This window comes from Lagopus muta, chromosome 1, assembly GCF_023343835.1.
Source record: "Lagopus muta isolate bLagMut1 chromosome 1, bLagMut1 primary, whole genome shotgun sequence".
In the NCBI taxonomy this organism is placed as follows: domain Eukaryota; kingdom Metazoa; phylum Chordata; class Aves; order Galliformes; family Phasianidae; genus Lagopus; species Lagopus muta.
The window spans coordinates 5710820-5728067 of NC_064433.1; the positions used below are offsets into that span (position 1 = coordinate 5710820).

Below are 17248 nucleotides of genomic sequence, written 5' to 3' on the forward strand. Positions count from 1 at the left end.
TGTTTGTTTTTTATGGTTCAGCCCTAAATTAACTGGAGCTTGAATTATAATCGAAATGTGAGCCCTGGGCTTAAGTAAGAGAGGAGTTTCTGGTAATTAGAGCCCTTTTAAGATACAGCAAACCTTTAAGCAGATGTTTAGAGAGACTCAAGGGAGATTTTTAAGATATACTTCTCAGTGTTACAGCGCAGTGAGGAAGTGTGGATTTTTTTTTTTTACTTTTTTTTTTTTTTTAATTTAAGGAGAGCTTGCTCTGTAAATTCAAGTTAATAGCAAAGGCTCACACCAGTTGAAACTGCAGCATGAACTCACTGCTTTCTTTGCTGTGCTGTGCAGTGGAATGGGTGGAAAACTTCAGAGCAGCAAAAAGCAGCGTGAAAGGAGAGTGAAATTGTGTTGGGGGCTATGGAGGGGAAAATGTTCATTCTGTTCTTTAATTTTGTTGTTGGAATTTCCACTTTTCTTTATCCCTTCTGATGAATGGATTTGATACTTAAAACTTTTACTGATTTTTGCTTTCAGCAGTGCTGTGTTTGTTTGTTTTTTTTCTTTGAATAGTGAATAACATTAATTCAAACCACCAAAACCACTGTTATTGCCTGCTGCAGATATTAAAAATCTAGTGTTAAGAGGCCATGTTCAGTGCTGCTATAACTGCATTGCTTTGCTGATTGAGAATCTTGACGTGTAAAAAGTTTGCAGATGGTTTGTAGAAACTTCTTGGAAACAGCTGGGGATGTAGTTGGTTAAATTCTAAATAAGTTGAATACAAAGTTTGTTTCTCTCAACTGAGATGCAAAACGTAAATCTGCACCTAATAGAGTTTTGTGGTGCTTTTTGCATTTATTTTTTTTTAAGGGGATAATTGCAAAGATTTTGAGGGGGTGCATGAGTTGTAATTTTTTTTAAAATTTTTTTATGATGCTGAAGTTTAAGTGAGGGTCTTGCTACAGTGCTTTAAATGGCTTCATGCACCTTGAGCTGAGCAAGCCCTCAAAATCAAACCATGGCATCTACTTACAGGCTGAGGTTTTTCCCTTATATTTGCCAAGCGTTTGACTTCCTTTTCTCAGAAGTTAAATTTTCTCTGAATGTCTTCTGAGCCTGTGCACAGCAGTGTGTGCGAGGATCCCTTATGCTCGTCTGTGCCATGTGAGAATTGGCTGAAGAGTTCTGCTACAGATTTGGCTTTTAATTTTCTTATTAAGACTGTCAGCACATCGTTTTTATTTCACGTCTGAAACCTCAGCATAGAGGTTGGCGTGCTGCAAACTGAGGGGTCTGAGTGGCTTCAGGGGAAGGGTGGTCACGTCAGGGTGATCCGTACTCAGAATGACTCCTGTGAGTCATCCGCTGCAAGTGAATGCCAGGAAAGTGCTTTTGCAGAGCTCCATATGTGTTGTCTGCTGCGTGTGTGCACCAGAAGAAGCTATTCTAGGAATTACTTTAAAAGTTTATCCCATTTGGAGACAACTTCTGGTTCCTCTGCTAGGGTAGTCAGGTGATAGCAGGTTTTTGCTGACGAAAGGGATGACATGGAGAACATGAAAGCTGAAGTGATTTAAGGAAGAGAGACGGCTGCTCTTTCAAACAATCCTGTTTTCTTAAGAAAGTGATGTGTTTATATGAATGCAGCAGACATATCCTCCTGGTGCTCTTTTCTCTAAAGCGTGACTGAAGTTTAACAACTTTGTGTGTGAATCTGGAAATTAGGGAGGTACAGACAAAGAGCAGGTCAGGGATGCAGTTAAATCAATTTACACAGCACTTCTTTATGTAGTTACTGTGTATGAACACAGCAGCAACTCTGTATGTACAGATAACTGTGGGATGCGGAGGGTTAAAAGCCCCTTTCAGTATCTAAAGGATGGCTATAAGGAAGAAGGGGACAGGCTCTTTCACAGGGTCTGTTGTGATAAGACAAGGGGAAATGGTTTCAAACTAGAAGAGGGGAGTTTTAGATTAGATGTAAGGAAAAGGTACTTGCAGTAAGGATAATGAAGTTCTGAAACAAGTTGCCCAGAGAAGTGATGGATGTTCCATCCCTGGAGATATCCATGGTCAGACTGGATGGGGCTCTGAGCAACCTGATCTAGCTGCAGGTGTTCGTTGCAGGGGGTTGGAATAGATGACGTTATAGGGTCCCTTCCAAGTCAAACAATTCTACAACACTATGAAAATGCAGGAAGAGGCAGTGTGCAATGTAAGTGAAATGATCATTGATAGTTTAAAAAAAAAAATCAGCTCGAAGTCATCATACAGGTCATGGCTTGAGATGCCAACTGTGAGTCAATTCCACCTTTCCTTTTAAATTTTAGTTTCTTTCCTGCAGACCAGTTTCTATCTAGTTTAGTTTGATGCCTCTGAACTTACTGGCAACTCGTATCAAGGGAAAACGTAGTTAATATTTATAAGAAAAAGAGGTGGCATGAAGTAAGTCCTGAAGACCCAGAATGCAGCAGGAAATATTGCAGTCACCTCAACAGTAGTGTTCAGCAGTGGCAAATTCTCAGTCTAATTTTCCTGCTGCATGCCTATTAATTTGTCCTGTGACTGGGTCATAGTTTGAGACCTGGCTGACTGGGGGAATCATAGAATCATGGAATGGCTTGAATTGGAAGGGATCTCAAAGATCATCCAGTTCCAATGCCCACCACCATGGGCTGATTGCCCCCCACCAGCTCAGGCTGTCCAGGGCCCCATCCAACCTGGCCTTGAGCACGTCCAGGGATGGGGCATCTATAATTTCTCTGGGTAGCTCTGCCAGTGCCTTGCCATCCTCTCAGTGAAGAATTTTCCAACTATATCCAGTCTAAAGCTCCCCTATTTTAGTTTTAAAGCATTAACCCTCGTGTATTAAAACAAATAAATGGTGTGTCTATAGTGTCATGCCAGACATGCCTCTTCTGACTGAGGTGGAATGGCAAGAAATGCAGTGCTTTCTGGAGATCTTGGCACCCACTAGGTTCATGTTAGGGCCTCTTAACACAGGTGAGTGTGCAAAACAAAGCAACAAAACCCTTTTCAAGAAATATTTTCTTTCATTGGATTTCTTGTCAGTGACCTGAATATTAAAGCTATTGGAAAGTAAGCCTATGAGAGCTCGGATTTTTCTTTTTTTCTTTTTTTTCTTCTGTTTCTCTTCAGATATGCCCCCAGAAAAGCACCTGTGTTTTGACATTAACACACTTCTGCCTGATCTTCCTTTCTCTGTAGTGAAATAAGTGCAGTGCCTGTTGGGCTCCTTGGAGCTAGGAGAGCTTGGCAAAACTTCAGACTTTTTTAAAAGACTTCAGAGCTATACCAGCAATGGTCTGTGCTCCGTGGTCAGAAACACCATTTATCTGGCTCTGAAGTGATATGGAAGATGGGGTCTCATCCCACTAGCATGCAGAAGAGACACAGACCATCTGTTGATGTTAGAGATATCTATCTCCATGCCCCCACCTCTCCTTGTACTTCTTTGACATTGTCTTGCTCCTCATGGCATGGCATGGCTTTGGTTGCTGCTTCTGAAACTGGAGCCTGTGCTCTGAGCCCCAGCAGCTGCAAGAGCAGAGCAGGAACCTTGCAAAGCCAAGCACAAAAAGAAAAGCAATTTCAGCCATGTTGTGTTGGTGTTATGAGTTTGCTGGGGAAAAATGCCCTTTCCCTTTCACCTCCTATGGGTTACCTGTGAAATTAAACAAATAGGTTAAGTAGCTTCAAGGTACGAATCTGGGGGAAAAGGCACATGCAATGGCTCAAATTCAGTTATTGGCATGGAACAACAACCTCAGAACTGTAGCACTGTGAATCCTGTTACTGATTTGACTTCTGGCTTTCCATCTCAACAAAACTAGTGATATGGTGAGGCTTTCTCAGTTGTATTCAGTGTCAGAGCAGACTAGTTTAGTGCGTGGATCTTTAACACCAAACTACTATTCAGAAAAGGAACAAAAAATGTTTTCACATGCTTTACTCCAAGGACCCAAACAATGTTGTCTCCACCCATTCCTCAAAAACAGCTCTAATAGAGTCCCAAAAGTTTGGTTCTGGGACATAATGCTGGACTTCATCACCACGATGAAATACAAATAATGGAATTTTAGACATCAGTGGAGAGCACAAATTCCCTAATAATTGCCAAAATATGCTTGTTAAAAGAAAAAAGGAGAAAAATAAAAGGGGGTACGTGAATTTTTTTCATAACTAAAAGCACATTTTAGAAATGATTTTCCATTTAACGTCTCTGAAAATACAAGCCTGCACTGAAAGGAATGTTAGTGAGGGTCACATAAGCCCCAAGTCATCACAGAAATGAAACTGAATGGTGGCTGTGACCAAGATCTAATATATAAAATATGAGCAGCAGAACGTAGTCTGGGTTCCTCCACTTCCAGTTTGAACATGTAACTCTGCAGTGAAAAATACTGGGATGAACAATTAGGGCCAGCAAACTGGTTGTAATTGAAGTATGGGTTTTTAATAACTTTTTCATTTCATGCTTTCTCTGTATTTTCTCTCTACTTCACAGAAGACAACACTGGCAGTTTTTCTTGTTGCTTTTGGTTTGTTTGTTTGTTTTTAAAGGTTTATTTTTATTTTGTTTTCCTTTTAGACAAGATATATGGAGCAATCGAAAAAGTAAAGATAACAGAAAATAGAAGAGTAGGGTGTAACACTCTCCAGCATTATTGTTAACTACTGAGAAAGTCATCTAGTCCTTTTCTAAGCCCGTGCAGATTTATTCTTGCATCTTTATTTTCCTCTGATTAAAATTCAATATAGCTCTTTTCAGTAAGAGGTTATTCTCTACCGTTTTACTAAAAACAATCCTCTTTTCATATTGAGCCTGTATACAAGCTCATTACATCTTGCTCATTTGGACATGAGTTGGTAAATCTTCCAGGTGCTTCATCGGGGATTTAACCATCCAATTCAAATGAATGTTCTTTTACAAAGAGGTTTACTTACAACTGCTGCTGTGCTCCTTTGTCTAATTGTTTAAAGTGCCCTAACCCCTTACCCATGTAATATGAAATTACCAAAGCAGTAAAGCAAGTGTTTAGCAAGAGTGTAAGAGAGCAAATTTGCAGTCATGCTCATCCCAGCTACCAGGGACTTGCAGTTCAAGGGCTTCCTATGTTAGCAGTGTTTTATTATTTTTTTTTCCCTTGATGAATGATTCCTCATTGAATTTATCTGTGTTCTTTGCAGTTTTAAATTTGAACAAACCCACAATATGTTGTAGCAAAGAAGTTCTGTGGTTTGACCCACTGGTTACATCCATATTAACAAAGCAATGTGTTAGAAGGGCTATTTTCAGGTGCAATTTTGTCTTGCTTCTATATGTTGGGACATGCAGTAGCTGTTTGAGGTGTTTTCATGGAGGTCTGGAATGGCTGAGGTTGGAAAGGACATCTGGGTATACCTAGTCCAACACCTGTTCAAGCAAGGACACCCAGAGCAGGTAGCTGATGTTCAGGTGACTTTGGAGATCCCCAAAGAAGGTGAGACTCTGCAACCTTTCTGGGCAATCTGTACCCGTGCTCAGTTTGCGTCCTAAGGCCTTGAGATGTTGAATTCATTCTTCTTTCTTTGGAGGACAAGAAGGTAATGTTGTTTCTGCATCTGTTGTGCTTCAGAATTTAATTTATGACTAGTAATTAGCAGTGCTCAGTTACAAGCATATACGTATTATAAGATCATAAGAAAAATCAGGATCCTCCCCTCATACACACATTACTTCTTTATATTTGCTTTCAGCTACCATTTCATTGTCTTCATCTTGCAAGTCAATGAAAGTACAAAACTAGATCTCTGCACCAATTTGTAACTAACCCATTGGGAACCTTAGTATGTCTAGTTCTGTGGATCTAAAATGAGGAAATTACTCTGTAGAAAGGAAAGGTTGTGGAGAACTTATATTATGCTTCAAGAGATAAGGTTATAATTCAACCTCTCCCCAGACTTTGAGACAGTTAGGATGAGTTACTTAATCTCTGTGTGCCTCAGTTCCAATCCAATAAAATGGAGTTGTTAATACTTGTCTTATCTATAAACTTGCCATGGCATACGACTCTATCCAAGGAGAGCCCACAGCAATGAAGTTTCACTCTTCAGTTGGACTTTTTAGTACCTGCCCTCATAAAAATAACTTTTGAATGAAACTAGGATTAAACTCTTTAGAGAACAAGTAATTCCATGCCCTTCCCTCAGTATTTCTGCCTTTGCTAGGCAACACCTTGGACAATCACTCAAATATCCCTCAGTGCAACAGCCTTCTATTTTTCCAAGAAGTTGTTAGGATGAAGCTGGTGGTGGAAGCATGGAATCTATGAATGACAGCAGAAATTAATGCTTTCTCTGAGATTTACCCAATGGCAAATTACTTAGTTTTGTTATTTTCTTTTTTTTTTCCTTTTTTTTTTTTTTTTTTTTTTTTTTTAATTCTTCTGTTCACTAAAATTTTATCACAATTTGTAAACTCACTGTTTTGCTTTATTAATGCTCCCACCATCCAGTCATCCAAGTTCTAACTCTCCTTTGTATGCATTTCCTTCTCTACATAGATGCTGCTTTCTGGTCTCATAAATGACCATACAAATAACTTCTCATAGCTTCATTTCTTTCTCTCCTTGATTTTCTTATTTCCCTCTCCCTCACCCTCTTCAGTGGAAGTGCAGCTCTACTTACCTGTGGTTCATCACTATTCAGAGATTCCCAGGCTACACAGCACTTTCCCAGCCTTCAGTAACATAGGTACCCACTGTGTCCTGTGTCTGTGTAAGGTGTAATTAGGACAACGAAATCCTTTTAGTACTTATTTTTCTAGCAGTTGTTCTTACAGCATTGTCTGAATAACAGGCTTTGTTCTCTTCAACAGGGATTCATTAAAGAATAAGATGCTGTACCAAGCATGGACCAGAAGCAGGTGATACCAGGGATATTTGTAGTCTTTTGCTGGATCTCTGCAAGAGCCAGAGGATTTTCTTTTGATTGACCTGAGCAGGAGCTGAATTTCTTGTGTGTAAGGAAAATGATCCAACTTTTCCCTGTGGATGTAGTCTGATGGGTATCACCATCTCCCAGGGAAGCTGTTTAGACTTCAGGAGCTCCATTATTTGTGGAAAAAAAAATGCTTCCTGTAACTAAAAATAAATAAACAACCTCTGAGTGTAACCTAAATGTTACCATCCCTCCTCCTTCATTTGGACCTGCTTATACTGATAGTACAAGAATTTTCCTTAATTAAACAACAAAATTCTCATAAAAATTGTGTTTATATGTAACTTTTCTCAGGCAGTTTTTCCCTGATTTTATGTATCCTTTTGCCTCGTCATCAGCGGAAAAGACTCCTGAATTTTTTTATTCCTCGTGATAAAGTCAGTGCACCTACTGTGTAGAGTTGGCAGCTCGTTACAGGGCACTTGCTTCCAAGTTCTTGTTAATGCACCACTGTGCTTATGGACCACTGTTAATCAGCAGATACTGACTTTTATGTATTTATTTGTTCTAAACTGATATTTAAATGTTAAGATCTTCTAAAGTAGAAATATTGGGAAGCTCAGCAATTATCATAATAACTATACTGTCTCTCTCTTCTGTTGAATGTATAGATTTCATATTGTCGGAAAAAAATCTATTGTGTAAGTTCTGCTTGATTATTTTAAAATAGATTTCAAGCTAAATTGTCTTGCAGTTAGTTATTATTCTAAAAAGCTTTATACATACAGATTATTTGTACCTGTTAGAAGATGAATTTCCTTCTTCACATAACTTTATGGGACATTCTGGGAATAATTAGTGGAAGACTGATTCTCAGGTGAACATGCCTAAAATGCAGGCAGTGTTTGTCTTACAGCAGCAGATCAGTGGAGCCAGAACTTAGGCGGGACTGGAAATTTTATCTATTTAACACTTTGTGGCAAAGTATTCTCTTAAACAGCTTGATTAAGTATATATTCACACAAGTTTGCAAGGGAAAGTAAATCAGGGAGGAGTTAACTTTTTTCTTTAGCTTCAAGATTTTTAGTTTTAAATAGGGTTCTCAATTTCCAAGTCCCAAAGAAAACAGTGATGTGAAAAGGCTATAGTTGAGTCTTTTTAAAGCTGTGGACACTGCAGTTTAGAAATATGTGTGGATCTAAAGGTCTTTCTCCATTCAAAATATATTGTAAATATATAAGTGAGTTAAAGTACAGTTGTCACCCTGACACTGCATCTCCCATTATGCTCATCCTGAATCAGGAGACATTGGCTGATCCGTTGGCAAACCTCAAGCTGAATCTATCTGATCCGCAAATAGCAACTAAATTCACCTTCAGGCATTTTTAGAATGGACATAACTTCTCAACCTTTAGCACTGTAATTAATCTTTACTTGAAGAAAGCAAGGGCTTAGACCATGTTAATGGAAGGTGGATTCTAATCCTTGGGAGGTTTGCTTGGCTTTGCATGAGAATTCCTTTGACAGGAAACGTATGACCCATGTTATGGAGTTGATCATTTGAGTCAGTAGAGCTGTTGCGCATTTTTGCTAATCTGATGGACATTGCTTCCATCACTCTGGTTTTAAAAGAGCACTGCTGAGGCTTGTGGGTTTCCTTGTAGACCTTAGACTTGTTACTTCTTGGAAAAATTGGCCTCGGCAGGAGTTGTAGAATGTTGCTGTCCAGTGTCAAGTTTCATCTGGATGAGCCAAAATAAGCGATTTCTGTAGGCAGAGCCCTGGGAAAATTTATGGCCTCAAATAGGATGATGGGGAGAAAAGTATTTAAACACTGATGTAAACTTTCATTGATTCCAAGAGGAATTAATCGAGGCAGTACTTCGTGATTTGGAGTTGGATTTCCAGCTGACATGAACTGACGGTGTTCCTTGGAGCAAGTTGTACTGGCTTAGACTATCTGAGAGCTGGGACCTGTGTGTTTTGGAGAAGACATCTTCTTCCATGGAAAATGTTTAGATCTAATGGGTGAAAAAATGTCCTGTTCAGAGCAGTTACTGTATGAATTACTTCCAGCTTGCTGTTGACCAGATTTACTCTGTCTGAAGTCTAGACTCTGTAAGGCTCTTGGGAATAAGATTAATTTAGGCTTTAAATTTCTAGTTATTTTTTCCCTCTATTTAAAAGAAATAAATGACCTATTTCTTTGCTCTTTCAATCAGCATTCAAGTAAACTAATAAATTTAATATAATCTTCTAACAGAGCTGACCCTATAACATCCTAGTTTGCAGTCAGGCTGTGTAAACCAACTCTGTAAGTTGCACAGCAATTTTAAGTCACTGGGAAGTGGTAATAGGGGAAACCAAATCTGCTGCATCAGACTAAAATATCTCTGCTGCCCTTTAGAGCTAGTTGTGATTTTCGCAAGCAGAATTTTTTTATTATTCCTGATAAAGCAGTTTGTATTTTTAACCCAGAGCAATGAGGCTCCTCCATAGGGCTCTGGGACTACTCCTACACTGAGTTCAGATCTCCTAGCTGTTTGCTGAATGTTAAAGCTACATCTGTGGTCAGTAAGTTGCTCTTGCTGTGAAATTCTTAAAATCTGTGGTTAATGAGAGATCGTGCTGTTTATACAGGTCTTACAAGTGCATCTCCAGAATCTGGTTACATGATTCCTCAAAACTGGCAACGTCACTGTTTCATGTGATCTTCGAGATCTTTGCTTAAATCTTATGAGGAAAAAATGCCAGTGAGATACACGAATTTAAAAGCAGTCTCTGTTCTCCATGCCCACAATCTGGAGAAAAAGCAAAGTTACTTTTTACTGCTAGGTTCTGTAACTTGAATATACACTCCCTAGCAATATTTTACATATTAAATTTTAAATAAATAAATAAATAATTACAAGACCTGCTTCAAAATTAATGTCTCATTTTTGGATCACCACATCAGAGGCAGATGTTAGTGGTATGGCAGTAGATGGTGAATCTTCCCACCGATATTCTGTTACACTTTGTTGCCATGTGACAGATGGCAGCAAAGGGGCAGTCTGACAAAATGCTGTCTGACACGGGAGTGTGTATGAGGCAAATGTGTATCACTGAATTCCATCACACAGAACAATTGTCATCCACTGATGCTCATTGCTGAATGTTCATGGTGACCAGAAAGTGCATGTGAGTACAGTGGTGTGTTTCAACAGTGATGACAGTGAGAAAGACAAGTCACGTTCTGAATGGCCATGCACAGCTGTCACACCACAGGAGTGTCTTGATCAGCTCACCCATGTGAACCAGCTAATGGTGGCAACTAAGTTGAAGAAATAGCATTTTGTAGCTGTGAATTTGCTGTATCAATTATGTTATTGTTCTGTTGTAGTTTCCATGGAATTTAATAGGAGGCGTTACTTTCAGAGAAAAGTACATTCAGCCTGAATTTTTCCATAGTGATGTGTCTGCGATGGTTATTGCACTTCTACATCCTTTCTTCTTTCTCTGATGCATGGATACTGCACAACAATACACAAGAAAGCATCCAACAACAAAAAGAGGTAATTATTTATACGGTGACAACATAGCAAACAGGATTTGATCTGCTACCAAAAACATGCATGCTGTTCACATTGGTGTGGTTGAACTGAGACTGAACTGAAATGAGGAGAATGAGCAGAGAGAAAGTTGCAGGTCCAATTCCAGCAGTCACAATTTTGTCCTATTACAGGAAGATAAGAAGTTACGATTGCCAATATTATTTTTGGTGCAGTTACAAATATTTATTGTATGGATATCATAGGAGAAAAGTCTTAAGCAAAGGCTTTGCTTATAGGGGGAAAAAAATCAACACTGTAGTCACTATTTAAAAGAATAAAACACCTTGAGATCAAAATGTACCATGATGTACAGAAACATGGCTGGACTGTACTGCATTAATCTGACTGTAGTAATCATTGCCTTGCTTTCACATTAAACTCTCTGCAAGTTACAGCAGGCTTGTTTGGTTCTTATGTATTGGCAATTCAGTTTATGGATTAAATTTAAGCAGATATTATGAAAATGCATGCTGTAACAACAGGGGAAAAAAAAAAAAAAAAACAAACGAACAAGCTGCTGTGATGAAAATGAGCCATGTACACAAAGAACTTGTGATGTGGACATGTAAAAATGTTGGACTCCAGGTTGCAACATCGCAAAACATGACAATTTGGAACACAAGATAAGTTCTGCTTTTTTTTTTTTTTTTTTTTTTTTTTTTTTTTCCCTCCCCCATTTGGTCTTATACAACAGCAGTCAGACCACACAGGAAGTTTGCACAAATCTACATGGTGAAAGTGGATGGGAAAGCAGAACTAGTTTAGCAGCAAAAGGCTGAGCATTTCTTATTCCTTCAGCAGCTGGAAGCTTAGTGGCACTGTTGAATAAAATCAGCTTTCCAGGGAGTAATCCATATAATCAGTATGTATGATGCTTTTTTAAGATGTGATGATCTGGAACAGGGTGGTTACCTATATATGGTAGCTTTGTATCTACTCAGTAGAAGCGGCCAATTCTGAATTCCTTGAGGAAGATGATAAAAATATGCTTTGACTGAGGGGTTCTGGCAATAGTTGGCTAATAATTTCAGACCTAGAAGGACTTTCTTATGGGGAGCGTTTAATTACAGAGGCAGTTATCTAGAATAATGAGCACTTCTCAGAAATGGCGATTTAGGCTTTTGTTGTTTGAATTTTGTCATAACACAAAGGGAGGGGAAAGTCTTGCAAGAGATTGGAAAGCAATAACCCGCATGAAAATGAGCTTGGAGGAATCAGTGCCAGCAGATACCATGGAGGCCATATGCTTAGAATTGGGGAGGTGAAACTAAAAGGATGGGTGATGGGTTAATGGGTGATGAGAACATCTACAATTAGATAGGATTAAAATGGATGGGGAAGGATCTAAGTGCTCACACTTCGGCCAACTATTATCTGAGGTTGAAGAAAATCTTTCCTTTTTTGGGAACGTATCCATGTAGGCTTTCTGTATCTCTCAGGGATAGAAGGTCATATAAAACAAACTCCTGTCTGTTCCCATGAGACAGTTCCTGTGTTACACAAGGGTGTTAAAATCCTGCTAATTGAATTTTCTCTCTTAATGCTGAATTCTAGCAGTATTTGCGTTACTGATGCGATGCATGAGTCAGAAGGCAGAATAAATCAAGCCTCATGTTACTGAAGAATATACTTTTATTTAGCGGTATTATATGTGATAACTTAACCACTTTCTGTACCAATGAGTTCCACAGAGTAATTTTGCATTGCATTAAAATAATTATCCATCACTATCTGAACTTCATGTACTGTCACATAGGTAAATTGTACACTTCAGCAAGCCAGCATGCATTCTGAAATTGTTATGGGAAAGATTTGCATTAGGAAAATGTAGATTTTCTCCCCTTCATTCCTATGATAAAAATCTCCATATACAATAGCATTACTGCCACATGTCATGGGGACACTGTGTAAATTACAGAGTTATAAATTTATCAGCCCAACCAAATGTCTGAAAGAATAATGTCATATTAGTTGTATTTCAGCTGTAAGCCTGGTCTGTTTTAACCTTGATTTGTGTGGCAGCTAGCCATACCAACAGCTTGTGCATGGTTGATAATAAACAACTTTGTTTTAATGTTACAAGATTCTCATTTAATTCCTGGGAGTTTGTTGCGTTGACGACCGAAGATAAGATTAATTCAGACATATCACTGGGGTAAAGCATCAGATTAGCCTAGCCACAAAGTACATGGTCCTGAAGGTTCCAAGATTGTAAGATCTTTTGTATGTTGTAAAGCAAACTTTCCCAAGTTGGATAATGCGCTAGAAAATACTGAGACAGCAAACTGCTTTATGCACACAGCAAGACTTAGTATAACTTGGTTCTCTTTCAATTTTCATTTGATTTTACCTTTGTGTGGGAAGATCTGTATGTTCAAACAAGAAAATTTTTAGATAGAAAAGCTTTGTTAATTTGCAGTTCTACATATTCCCCCCTGTATTATCATGCCATTTTAAGAATAAGAAATAATTGTGAAAGAGCTGGAACCATTTAAATTTGTTTTTGTTTTTCTTAGTTTTGTATATGGGGAAAGGCAAGGGAAGGCTAGCTGTTGTTGTTGTATTTTTATTTTTGATGTCTTCGGTATTTGGGCGGAGGGAGGTATATGGGGGGAGGGGGTTGTTTTATATTATTTATTGTTTTATTTTTATTATTAATTTCACTTGCTGTTTGGCTTTGCATAGGTTGCTCCAGAAGTAATGCCTCCTATTTACTTCCATGGAAACTGCAACTGATAGAGAACAATAACAAGGCCAACAAGGCCAAGTTAGGTCAGATCCTGCACTTTGGCCACAATAACCCCATGCAGCGCTGTAGGCTTGGGGATGAGTGGCTGGATAACTGTGAAGAGGAAAGGGACCTGGGGGTGCTGGTTGATGCTCAGCTGAATGTGAGCTGACAGTGTGCCCAGGTGGCCAGGAGGGCCAATGGCATCCTGGCCTGCATTAGAAATAGTGTGGCCGGCAGGAGCAGGGAGGTGATCATCCCCCTGTACTCCGCACTGCTGAGGCTGCATCTTGAGTGTTGTGTTCAGTTTCAGGCCCCTCACTACAGGAAAGACATTGAGACCCTGGAGCATGTCCAGAGAAGGGCAACAAAACTGGTGAGGAGTCTGGAGAACAAATCCTATGAGGAGTGGCTGAGGGAGCTGGGATTGTTCAGTCTGGAGAAGAGGAGGCTCAGGGGAGACCTCACTGCACCCTACAACCTCCTGAAGGGAGGCTGTGATGAGGAGGGGTTTGGCCTCTTCTCCCAGGCAACAAACAAGACCTGAGGAAATGGCTGCAAGTTGTACCAAAGATTTAGATTAGACATAAGGAAAAGCTTTTTCTCTCAGAGAGTGGTCAGGCTCTGGAGTGGCTGCCCAGGGAGGTGGTGTAGTCGCCGTCCCTGGCAGTGGTCAAGAGGCGTCTGGATGAGGAGCTGCGAGATATGGTTTAGTGCTTAGGTAGCAATGGTAATGAGAAGACGGTTGGACTAGATGATCCTGCAGATTGTTTCCAACCTTGTGATTCTAACACTAGCTTGGTAGAGCAAATTCTCACCTACAAAACACTATTTTTCAACACAGTCACCACCATTAGCCATGCGTTTTCACCAGCAATGATCTAGAGGCTGTATGCTGTGCTGATAAAAATCTGCACTGGTGGAGGTGACCCACTGTTTCGGTGTTTCATCACCCACCACTTAACTGTGCTCACATCCACTAGTTGGTCTTCATTAACATTCAGCAACTGTTGATAAATGTCAGTGGTGCAATTTTTAGAATGTGGAGGAATTCAATGTCATAGATTTGGGGTGTGTCGCTAGTGGGATATGGGAAACTGGAGAAAACTGGAGAGGGACCCTTATCAGCATAATATCAAAGTGTAGCGTAAATAGGACAAGGGATAAAGGATTTAAACTAGAAGAGAGTAGATCTAAATTAGGTTTCAGAAAGACATTCTATATTTAGAGGGTGGTAAAGGACTGGCACTGGTTGCCCAGAGAAACCATGGATGCTCCATCCCTGGAAGGTGCTCAAAGCCAGGTTGAATAGGGCTATGGACATCATGATCTGGTGGGGATAATGAGCCTGTGGCAGGGCACTGGAAATGAATAGCTTTTCAGGTTCCTTCTGACTCAAACCATTTTATGTTTTTGTTTGTTTGTTTTTTAAATGACAGAAAGTCAACTCCACAAAGTTAGGGATTTGGATAAATGAGCATCGAAACCAAAGTTGAATCTCCAGTGGTTCTTTGAATCTGTGGTGAAATTAATCAAATCATAGGAATGATTCTTAATTGCATAATAAACTTCTCCTTCCTCACAGCTTTATATTCTTTGTTTGCCAAATGGCTGAGCATAGAATCATAGAAGAGTTTAGGTTGGAGGAGACCTTAAAGATCATCATGCATTGAGCACCTCCAGGGATGAGGCATCCAGAGTTTCTCTGGGTGTCCTGTGGTAGGGCCTCATCATACTCCAAATAAAGAACTTCTTCCCAACATCTAATTTAAATCTCCCCTCGCTTAGTTTAAAACCATTTCCTCCTATCCTGTCACTGTCAAACCATGTAAAAAGGTGGTCTCCTTTCTGTTTATAAGCTTCCTTCAAGTACTGGGAGGCCCCAGTAAGGTCTCCTCAGAGCCTTTTCTTCCCAAGATAAACAAGCCCAGCTCCCTCAACTTTTCTTTGTAGGCTCCAATCCTTTGATCATCCTTATGGCCATACTCCCATCTCTTTTTCCCTCTCATGGAAAAACAAAAACAAAAACAAAAAATATAAGCTTGGGACATCAAACAGAATTCTGTGCACAAACATGGCTGGTAAGACTGGAAAAATGTTTAGTCTTTCTTCTTTTCTTCTTTCACTTGGAAGTCTTCATTTCCCAATTTTCTTTTTTAAGAAAGCAACAATACCAGTTATGAAATTTCATCATCTGTGTGGTGTGGTTCATTGGGAGTGGGGGGGGAAAGAATAATAGTCTTCATTATGAGTTTGATATTTGTGTCATGGAGAAATAAGAGTGTTGCCCATCATTCCAGTACAGAGGAACCATTAGGAGCAAAGGTAATGAGCACATCTGGTATAGGCTTGCAGTGCATAGTTTTAAGACTTCATACCAGTAGTGATCAATCTCAGTTGCATGTCTCCAGTTTATGCATGAAGACAATGTATTTATGCTTTTATTTGTCCTGGAAGACTAAGCCAAACCAAATGCTTTGTAATCATAGTGCTGGGTGGGGATCTTTTTTGTTGAGCTTTGTTTGTCCTGGAGATTGTTAGGCTGATCTATTTGTTTAAAAGAAACAAAATGAAAATGAGACATGTATGGCCAAGTTTTCAAATTATCCTCTTGCTCACTCGCCCTCAATAAGACAGGAAAAGTAAGGGCTAGTGCTCCAAAATCTTTCATGCTCTCATTTTTGAAATTCAAGCTCCTGAGACAGTCTGGCCTTTTGCCCACATCCTGAGTCCAGCTCAAGCTCTACATTTTTTCAAATCTGAGCAATATAAAATTGAAACATCTATTTGGAATTTTTAAAGCCAATTCTTGTTGCAGGCATCTCCTTTGAGGTATTTAGCTGCCTTTAGCTGCTCTTGACTTAGAAGGCCATTGATGTCTGGATTTTATGCTCATATATCAAATATTCGGAAAAGGAACACCAATTTTGGGACATAAATTTCCATTATTGTTTTGAACTATTCCCAGCATTTCTTCTGTGTAAATCTTAATTGCTTCTAATACTGTGCTAAACTTTGCTTAGAAATTTTGTTTGGCAAAGAACTGTATTTGCTTGTTTGGGGCAGGCCGAGTTTTACTGCTTCAGTTCAGTTTTCTAGTGTTGTCCAAAATGACAGCAGTTTACCTGGGAATCTTGCCAGTTATAGACTTGAAATAGCAATAGTAAGATTTGTGTGCTCATTCAAGGCTTACATAAGGTTAAAACTAATATTTGTCGGCATGATTAAATGCGTTTGGTATTTCAGGGGGAGTGATGTATCTAGCTTATGTGATATGCTTGCTGCTTTGTGGGGGTTTGTATGAAATAAAGCAGCAGCTCAACAAGTTGAGTTGTTGCACGCAAATCAGTAAACTAGTGCCTGCCTAACACCTCTTATTGTAAATAAGGGAGTCATATCTTTATCTACATACAAGTAATCAGTAAACAAAGGATTCTATTCTGATACAAAATAGATTCTGTCATTCCTCTGCTTCAAGCCATGTGTCCTTGCAATAGACACACACAGGTGAGTTAATAAGTTGGACAACTTTTGTGGCAAAATAAATAAATAATAGTAAATGATAACATTTAGCAGAAATTTGGGGTGTGTGGGGGGGTGAGTATCCATTTTTGAACTGTGATGCAAAAGCCCAGGACTTCCTATGTGCCACTGGTGCCGACTGGTAGTAAATTTTGACAACACTTGCACTAAGCAAAAGTGGTATATCCTAAATCCTCCAGTTACTAGACAGATGTGACACTGATGCATCGACTAGCAGGCTGGCCAAGCGTTGTCCTGCACACAGACAGTTTTAATTGGTAAATGAGTCCAGAAAGAAAAGGAGGTTGATAAAACAGGTTCCCAGAGAGAAGTGTTTTTGGAGAGCAGAAGGCATTTCTTCATCTTTCTAGGAGAAGATGATCACAGTTGGAGAAAAGATGTGGGAAGTGGGCCAAATTCTGGAGAATAAAGATAAAGGATGTGTGGCAATAAATGTTGGGAGGTATCTGGAGAT

The 17248-nt window shown here is 39.4% G+C and overlaps 1 protein-coding gene across 3 annotated transcripts in view; it reads left to right on the forward strand.

Moving 5' to 3' along the window:
- Positions 1-17248, forward strand: part of CELF2 (CUGBP Elav-like family member 2) — a 564102-nt gene that overhangs the window by 192368 nt on the left and 354486 nt on the right. The gene's annotated exons all lie outside the window — the stretch shown is intronic.